Below are 10,346 nucleotides of genomic sequence, written 5' to 3' on the forward strand. Positions count from 1 at the left end.
GGCGTGTGGTGTCCTTATATTTGATGATCAGGTGGGGGGGGGGGGGGGGCGGTGTTGCCACATACAATACCTCACAACCCCTCCCGCCGTCGTGTGAAAGAGAAGGGTTAGGGTTGCTATGGGGAACTTTTTTTCTCGTCTGGCGGTCATCTCTATGGGAGTTGAGCAAAAAAACCCAGGTAGGCTGTTTATGGTCTGAGGGGGGTGGTACCCCTTGGAGGGTGAATACACAATACATGCAACATCTCTCAGCTCCTGTGTGAAAGAGAAGGATTAGACTTGCTATAGAGAACTTTTTTTTTCTCTCGTCTGGAGGTCATCTCAATGGGAGCCCCAAAAAACCCAGGTAGGGGCGCCTTTGTCCTGAGGAGGGTGGCGCTCCTTGGGGAGGGGGGGGGGTGAATACATGCTCACACTCTCACTCTCGCACACACACACACACACGCACTCACACACACACACACACACACACACACACACACACACACACACACACACACACACTCACACACACACACTCACTCACACTCACACTCTCACTCACACTCACCCACTCTCATATATATATATATATATATATATATATATATATATATATATATATATATATATATATATATATATATATATATATATATATATAACAATGGGAAGGGAGTACCACCTCTAGCTGGAAGAAGGGGGACCCATAGCCTCGGAGGAAACCACGCATAACGCATTAGAGGGAATGTTTAGATCCCCTCCAATACAGTTTCTGTGTGCTTTTCTCCTACCACCCCCTTCCTTGAATATTTTTTGTGCTTTATTATGCATTTGATGGTTACAAGATATACATGGGTTGATACAAAAATAATAATGCAAAAAGGTGCTTAAAGGTTATGGATCTCTTGAAGAACACAACAATGGGAAACATTGATGAATGTCACAGACGGGTTCGATCATTGTTGCAAGTCAAACACTTCTTCGAATTCCTCTGAAGTTGGACTAGTGCCCAAGACGCAACAGGCATTTCCCCTCTGAATCGCAACACTGAGGCGCTGGAACAAGAAACTTTTTGCTCTCTGGTCTTTTGTAGCGCTGATCAATTTGTCCCCCAATTCCTTCAGGAACTTCAATGATATATATATATATATATATATATATATATATATATATATATATATATATATATATATATATATATATATATATATATATATATATATATATATATATATATATATATATATATATATATATATATATATATATATATATATATAAGTGGCTGTCCCACAGGTAATTGGATCATTTATGAGGAAAATATGGAGGAGTGTACTTCTGCCACAGACGACCAACTTAATATTTTTCATCAACCGGCGAGAATATTTGTAGCTGGATTTAGCAATTCTGGGAAAACTAGCCTGGTGGTAAATTTATGTGTTAAATACCACGGGAAATTCTCAAAAATTATAGTGTCAACTGCAAATAATACTGATCATCCTATTTCAAAGAACCCCATTTTGCAAAAAAAGGTTACTCTCTCCCAAGGGCTGATTAACCCTTTAGAGTATAAGAATCCTTTTTCAAATGAGTCAGTTTTGTATATAATTGATGACTTATACCTGGAAGCCATTCAGAGTCCAATTATAGCCAATATCTTCACCCGAGGCAGACACGATAATATTTCTGTAATTCTAATTAGTCAAAATTTGTTTCCCCAGGGGAAATATGCTAGGACAATAACTCTGAATTGTACCCATTATATATTAATGAAGCAGAGAGACATAACCCAACTTGAAATTTTAAGTGGACAGTTATATGGGCGGAAAACTATTAATAATTTCGTCGAAATATACCGACGGGCAATATCCCAGAGAGAGTATGGCTATTTATTGGTTGATCTGACAGTTCCTGAGACATTACAACTACGAACGGGGGTTGTCAATGAAGACCAGTGTGAAATTGTTTATCATATGTGAACAAAACAAAAAAAAAACAAAAAAAATGCCTTTAACGACGCAGAAACGGTCAATTCTTACCTCCATCTACAATGACATTTCTACCCCGGGTGGTTTCACAGGATCAATTCAAAAATTGTATAAGGCTGCCAGGCTTAAAGACACCAGCATCAGTATTGCAGATGTGAGGGAATTTCTCCGTGGGGAACGATCTTACACATTACACAGAAGAAATTTAGTTAGATTTCCTCGGCGAAAAATATTAGCTCCTAAACCCCGCCCCATAATTGCCTGTGATTTGGGAGACTTTTGTAGTTTACAAAAATACAATAGTGGTGTAAAATATATTTTGATTTGTGTCGATGTTTATTCTCGCCTAATGCAGACTCAAACTTTAAAAACAAAAAATTCAACGGATGTGGTAGCTGCCCTAAAGAAGATGTTAGAGGAAACCTCTCAGTTTCACGGGGTAAGACGAATATTCACCGACCGAGGAAGAGAATTTTACAACAGGACTGTTCAAAATTATCTGAATAAGAAAAATATTAAGTTATATAGTGTATTTTCGGAAATGAAATCTAGTATAGTGGAGCGGGCCATCAAAACTTTAAAACATAAACTGTATTATTATATGACCCAGGCTAATTCTTTACAATACATTCACATCCTTCCAAAAGTTGTGAATGTATACAACCACACTTTCCACAGAATACTAAAAAATACTCCACATGCCATCCATAAGTTGCAAAACATTGAAGATATACGAAGACAGTTTAAGGTCATGTATTTATACAATGACCACCCCATAACTTCCATCAGTCCACAACTGCAGGTTGGGCAGTATGTACGACTAGCAAAGCGAAGGAATATATTTCACAAGGGCTTTTGGCCCCAAAATACAGAAGAAATATTTCAAGTGTCTCATATCGATAGAACACAACCAATCCCAACCTATAAAGTCAAAGATTTAAGCAACGAGCCGATCAGTGGTATGTTTTATGAGCAAGAATTGATTTCAACAACGCTTCCAGACTATTTCCCCATAACGATATTACAGTCTAGGAAGACATCGAAAGGACACAGAGAATATTTCGTCAAGTGGAGAGGGTACCCAGATTCCAGCAATTGCTGGATTAAAGCTCAAGACATCGTCAAATTTTGAAAAAAAAAAAATGACAGTTCATCAGGACTCTCTCGTAGAGAAACACCTTCAACTGTTATTTTTATTAAACAATTTATCACCCAAGAAGCGGAATAAACTAATCAAGGCTTTAAAACGACAGGAAATTGAATCAATTTGTGAAATTTTTGCCAATTTTCTGAAACGAAACATCCCAGTTCAACCTCAGATAATTAATGGACTACAGAGGTATCAGAAAGACATTCGTTCTGTAGCACGTAAGAAAACGCTATAGGTGGCGCTATATTGGCAGCTCTGTTACCTTTGGCTGTATCGTTAATTTCCTCTCTAATTAAGTAATTACGTAAGAAGAGAAAAAATGGTGAAAGAATATTGCCTAGTACCACGACTCGTTGCTGAAAAATATTTATTTAATAAAAACGAGAGTACTCCATCGCCTCTTAATGAGGTGGCTCCACCCTCTTCCACCAGTGGTAGAGGTGGAAATAAGTCCTTCTCTTTAAAAAACGAAAGCAAATGGGGCAATTCGGCTAATAATGTTGGTGGTAGCTGTAAGCACCTTGGCTGTGACTCTAGCGGTGGTGATGATGGTGTGGGGAGAGTGGACACTCCCCCCACACCCCCACCAGCAACAACAACATGTGGACGGTGTTGCCACGGTAGCTCCTTTGAACGTTATAGCCCTACCAGACGAGGGGGACTGGTCAGACAACCTTTAAAAGATATTGCCCGCCCCCCCGCAGCGCCCGCCCCCCCACAGCGCCCGCCGCCGCGGGCTTCTTTCAACAAAAAACGCGGGACAGGTGCGACCGTCGCCCTTTAAAAAAACAAATAAAAAAAAGGATACATTCCATTCTACCGCCTGAGATGCGGGTAGCTGTTGCTGGGCCCTCTCGCCACAAAGACACCACCACCACACCCCAAAACCCAAGTCTGGACAACTTAATAAATGTGTATTTTAAAATAGGAGAAATTCCCCACGTCAAAACATTATTGAACATGTTTGAACAAAACAGTCAACAGGTGGTATGGGATAGTGGCCGGGAATTTATTAAAGCCTGTGCAAAATTTAAATATTTTAGATATAATTAAAACTATAGCCTTTACTAAGGGGCAATTTAGGACGGGTGACAAGGCAGATGTAAGGATTTTACTGAAGGTGGCTGGTGTAGACCCATCCTTTATACGTAATTCTCGCGCCGGATCACAGTTAAAAAGGGGTAGGGGTATCCATAGGAGGCCCCATTGGGAACCGTATTGAAAAAAAACCTATATGAAGCACATCTTAAACGACTTTATATTCAGTTGTGTATCCACCATGGAGAGAGCTTCTACCCCCCCTGCGGCAGTAGAGGTGGGAGAAAAATCTCCCCTATTGAAGCGTTTGGTTGCTACTCAACGTTACTACAAGTTTGTCGAACACAAAAGTAGATTGATATATGCCTTATGGGATTGTTATGACCGTCTTGTGTTGAGTGCTCCCCCAGAACGGTTTTTTAAGTCATTTGGAGAAACGGTGAAAAGGTATGAGGAGTATTCATCTCAGGAGATCCAGACAGAGATTTGGCAGATGGAAAATTAACCTTCCAACATCGTGATATGATTACAGCCTTTGAGTCTGGGCGGAGTGTATATGGGCACATAAGGTGATCTCTACCCCACACCCCTTCACCCCTTTCCCCCCAGGTGGGTCACAGGTGTATTTAAAGGTCGCCCACCGCCGCTCCTGGAACACTATACTACAGTTGACGACGACGAGCTCCCCGCACCCGCCCTCTCACCATGTCTCTGGCTTGTATCAAGACCGTCAGCGACGATATCACTGACTCCCACGCCTTTGGAGTGGGGGACGTCATCATCTACGACCTGGCAGCTGCTGTTGTGCGACCCTATGGACTGGCTTCCGTCATCTGGAAGACGTTCTCCTACGCCCGTGTGGAACGTGAAGGACTGGGTAATGCCAATAGGGCAATAATTCGTTGTCGGTCTACCCCGGGGGACATTGTTGTGAAGATAGCCCCTCTCCCCTCCGACGGACAAGATCTCATAGAGGAGCCCGTCCTTTACTTCAGGCCCACTTTTGTGGGGTTGATTTCTGCATTCGGGGCAGGAGCCCCCTTCGAGTCAAACCCAATAGCCCAGGAACAAGTGCAGACTTCCGCCGACACTCACTACGTCACTAACGTCACCCTGGATACCGCCAAGAACCGCAGATACTGGCTCAAGATGAGCCTAACACAGGTGGGCAATTTAATGGCGGCAACCCCAACCATGACTCGACTAGTGGTACCCTACGGCTTAGGGGCTTCCCGCGACGGTATGGTCAACTGGCACAAGGACATTGGACCCATGCTGCTGTCTCTTCATCAAGAACTCGCCAAACTCAACAAAGAGTTAGTCATCCTCAAACGACCTGCCGCTGTTACCCCATCAGTGGCACCCCTCCCGTTCGACGACCCAAGTGCTGATAATCTTACTATAACGCTCGACGCCGTGGTGGGAGAGGGTGGTACCACACCAAGAACCTCTTCTCGTTCTACTCCTCCAGCACCACTAGCCACACCCAGGAAGAAGAAACACTCTCAGGAATACGGCTCCACCTCCACCGCCACCTCTCCACCACCCCCTACAACGTCAACCTCAGTTAAACGGAGGATTGAGCCACTCCTCGACTTTGAAACGGGGGCGAATCGCCGTATCGACTCCATCCTCGATGGAGAGTCGCAGGAAATATTCCTGTTATCCTCCCCCCCGAAAAAACAACGAAAGCTGTAACCACCACTCCAGTAAAGAAGTTGAGGTAGTGGCAGCTACAGTAGCCCCGGCGGAAGCAGCAGTAGAGGTAGCAGCAGCCAGCAGTAGTAGTAGCGAGGGGGGAGTGGTTAATCACTATTCTTAAAAAATGTGTGGGAATCTTCACCTGTTGTAGTTCTTTAAGTAGTTTAATAAAATAAAATATAAGTTATGTTGTTTATATTCTCCCTTCTTACAAAAACCCATCCCCTGTATATTGGCCTTTCAGTACATAACGGGACAATGGGGGAAGAACATTACATATATCTTACCAGTCTAGATCAAGGAGATATTTACAACAACACGAGTTCAGCATTTACAAACACCATCCCAACACTACATTTAAACCCTTCCATTAAACATGAAGTGGCTTTAGTCAACATACTCCTCCCCAGGCGAATTAATGCCATCATCAAAGATGAGGAGGACTCTGGTATAGATATCTATGCCACTTTTAAACGTGGAACTCTTTCTAAGAGTCCAGAACACTTAATATACACCTTCCACCCAAAAACCAACATATTATCAAGAAACATCAAATTCATTACAGACGTGGTTAGTCGACAAATAACAACCGACATGCAGCTTAGCTTTAGGGATGATTTCAAAATATACTTCTCAGATAAAGAACCAATCCTCACCTATGACCAATCTGTAGAGAGGGTATTACTAGCTTCAACTCTTAACAGTGGAAGTACTGGCTCATTAAATTCTCTCAGCTTTCAATTTAAACACAAAATAGCTAATGTACTTGGTTTTGACAGCAGTCGCAAATACACAATTTATCGAGCAAAAACAGATGACATTACGTCAGCCTCCAAGACTGTGGCCTTATCGCCCCCAGACATTGACGGGGGTTGTGACTATTTACTCATTTATAGTGACGTCATCGAGCCTGAACGATACGGAGGGCAGATTGTAAATATCTTAGATGCAATCAATTATCATGACTCATATTCTAGAGGGGCTCACCCTCTAGTGTACAAAACATTAAACACTAACACGTTGGAGAAAGTAAGTATTAAAATAACAGATCAGTTTGGTCGAATGGTTAGTTTTGAAGATGGGAGGTCGGTTACGGCGGTCTTACATATCCGCCCTAAGGTATAGCAACATATATATAAAGAAGTGTTTAGCCTCGACTTAGGTTATTATAGGAAGAGACCTCAGAATGCGAATACCGTTCCACCCACCCTCCCAGGGGGAGTTCGGGGAGATATTCGCACCTCCCCCTAGGAGACATGGGATGAGAGGGGGGGCGATGAATGACATACGCACATTCCAAGCGCCTTATCTCAGATCTGGTGGAGGTTTCTTTGGGACCTTGGCTGGTATTGCTCGACGGGCCATACCATTTTTCATGAAAGCTGTAACACCTAGCGCCATCGATTTTGGGAAAAATGTCCTTGGTGATTTAAGCAGTGGTAAACGGGATGTAAAAAGTGCTCTGAGAACTCACGGTATTTATGCTCTTAAGAGTGTGGGAAAGAAATTGGTAATGGGAGGTAAAATTAAAAGACTCTCTAGGCGAAAAAATACAAATAAAAAATGTAAACGAGGTCTTGGGTATAAAAATGATGTGTTTTCGCTAACGTAAGCAGTCATACTTCAACTTTCGGAGGGATCATGGGGGAGCCTAGCGGAGCTGGGGTGAAAATACCACTAGAATATTATAGTTCCAGTATTATTGACCAATTTCCTAGAAGTAACAGAATACGTAATGTGGAGAGTTCAATTGCCTCTAAGCAGCAAATAGACGTTCTACCTGTCAACCTCCCCATTAATCAACGTTTGCGGGATAATTACTTAGAATTCCGCATCCCTGGAACCCAGGGCGCCTTCTTAGATCTAGCTAATATTGTTATAGATTTTAAGGTATCTTTAACGAAAGATGACGATACCACAAAATTGGAAGAGGATGACCATGTGGAATTTGTGAATGGGTTGTCAAATACCATGTTTAAAGGTGTTCAGGTGTTTTAGGAGAGCAGGTAGTTGAAACAAATACTAATTTTAATTATTGGTCGTTTATTAAATTAATTACCTCCATGCCTCCATCAAAAATGTCTTCCTTGGGGAGAATTGGAGGCTTTCGTAGGGACTGGAGAGATGACGATGGTATAATCACTAATGAGTTTACAAATACTTATTTTACTGGAGCAACCGCCAAGGATAAAAAATTTATGGGTGATTTAAAAAGTAAAGGTTTGTCGATGTGTTTCCCCCTCCTATTGGATATATCATCCCTAGACCAATACATATTAGATAATATAGATATGCGACTAAGATTGGAGCTCTCCCCCCATGCCTGGGTCCTAAATACAAGCGTGGACGATGGCTCTAAGTATCGCCTGCATTTGGATTATGCTAAGTTATGGGTGACGCGGGTGTTCCCCTACCCAAGTGCTTACCTGGCCTTGAACAGCTCACTGTTAGCATCCCCCGACCCCATAACCTATACTTTCAATAGAACCATTTCTAAAACATATGTTCTAGCAGGGAATCAAACTAGTCTCTTAATTGATCAACCATGGGCGCAAGTAATTCCACACAAGATATACATGATAATCGTTCCAATGAATTATTTCGCCGGTCTTCACCAAGGTAATGGATTATATTTTGAAAATGCAAAGCTGAAAAGTATTGCTATGTATTTGAACAATAATGCAATTTACCGAATTGGTGGCGATTTCGATAACCATTATTCCCGCCTTTATTATGAAACTTTGAAGACATTAGGCTTAGAGCGTGATTCACTACTGTCCTATGACTCTTTTAATAAGGGAAGATCAATATTCGCCTTTGACTTAACCACCATTCAAGCAAAAGATTCCCTCCCTGTGGAGAAATCTGGCAACTTGCGTATGGAGCTTGAATTTGGTGGCGGTGTTACATATAACAGACTGGTTTTACTGTTTGGGGAAACGACTGGGGTACTATCCATCGATGGGCAGAGAACTGTTCTGTGTGACGTGCGAGCGTAAAAAAACATAATGAATTGTTATGATATAAATATTAATTTAAAAAATAATCTAGGGGATCGAACACTCTACCTAGGTTGTTATAATGCTGATGAGATAGAACATTTAAATATATCTTCAAGAAAACCTATTGTTTTCATAACTAATATTTTACCTTCAAATAGCAGAATCACTATGGGACATTGGGTAGGAATTTATGTTGATAAAGTTAATCATCGGATGTTTTTTTTTGATAGTTATGCAATATCGCCAGTTACTTACGGACGTCATTTTCAAGGATTTATTAAAACTAACAAAATAAGAAAGGTGTTTGGAATGCGCTACAGACTCCAGAGTGATTTTACTCTCGCCTGTGGACTGTATTGCGTCATGTTCGTTCATAGGGTGAGCCACCTGGGGTTGCCTTCAACAGTACACTACTTACATAATGTATTTTCAAGCATTACTTTAAAATTAAATGATAAACGAGCCCTTGCTTATGCAAGACGATATTTTCCTATGAAACATCATTGTGTTAGGACATTTTGTAGAGGTATAGGGGTTGGTTCTTATAGGTGGTGTAGAGAATATTTTTGTTAGCTAGGCAACCTACCTAACAAGGGGTGTAGCCTCCTATAAAAACCCCTCTCCCCCACCCACCCCCCTCAGAAGACTGTCTTCCTCCTACGAAATGGGAGGTGTCTCTCAAAAAACACCTGCGGGGAAGATTGAAGTCCTTGAAGGACCTGGTTAGTATTACCCTATCTTTCTGCTAATAGATTTATTTTATGTTTTATTTCCCTCAATAAAAAAAAAAAAGTTTGTATATCCTCTATTTCACCTCTTATGTTTTTCTCCAGTGCAGTTCTTGGGACCCGTCCACATTTGTAGAGTAGTAATTCTACGTGGGGGGTCTGCCCCAAACAAGATGCTGTTACGTAGTCTAATTGACGACGCCTGCTGTAGAGGACACAAGGCCGCTCCTGCTGGGGGAGAGGTATGTACTAGTTGTTCTTAGAGAAAAATATAATATTTTTCTAATAAAATATATAATTATATAAAAAACCTTTAATCACTATAAATTATTTCCCCCATCTCTTTCCAGAACACTTCCGATGAGAGAGAGGAGGAAACTCAGCCAAAAGGTGTCCACCCAACTCACCCCACCCCCCCAAGAGAGGGGGGGGATGGGGCTCAAGACCTTCCCCCACTCTTCACTGATGAGGAATCGTCACAATTCTACTCAGACGAGGAGGGGGGTGTGGGATAGGGAGGGGAGGGGTAGAGCTGTAGTAAGTGAAATATGGCAAGAGCACTCTGTAAACTACAATTATTAACTAACATAATTACTTATACATTTTGTAGTTTTTACCTAATAAAGCATTTAATAAATTATTTGATGTTTTCTTTAACCTTTGGGGGAGGGGGAGGATTTATAGTTTAATACTCCTTAAATACTCCCATATAAGGGAGGGGCCATTCAGACTTGTTCGAATATATATATATCCTTAA

At 41.6% G+C, this 10,346-nt stretch overlaps 1 long non-coding RNA gene across 1 annotated transcript; it reads left to right on the forward strand.

Moving 5' to 3' along the window:
• The first annotated feature begins 8,831 nt into the window (after positions 1 to 8,831).
• LOC138360082 (uncharacterized) lies at positions 8,832 to 10,116 on the forward strand. The gene is made up of 3 exons (XR_011226197.1): positions 8,832 to 9,583; positions 9,695 to 9,831; positions 9,940 to 10,116. It is a non-coding gene; the product is annotated as an uncharacterized lncRNA (long non-coding RNA).
• The last annotated feature ends 230 nt before the right edge of the window (positions 10,117 to 10,346 follow it).

Source organism: Procambarus clarkii, unplaced genomic scaffold (genome assembly GCF_040958095.1).
Source record: "Procambarus clarkii isolate CNS0578487 unplaced genomic scaffold, FALCON_Pclarkii_2.0 HiC_scaffold_95, whole genome shotgun sequence".
Taxonomy (NCBI): Eukaryota; Metazoa; Arthropoda; class Malacostraca; order Decapoda; family Cambaridae; genus Procambarus; species Procambarus clarkii.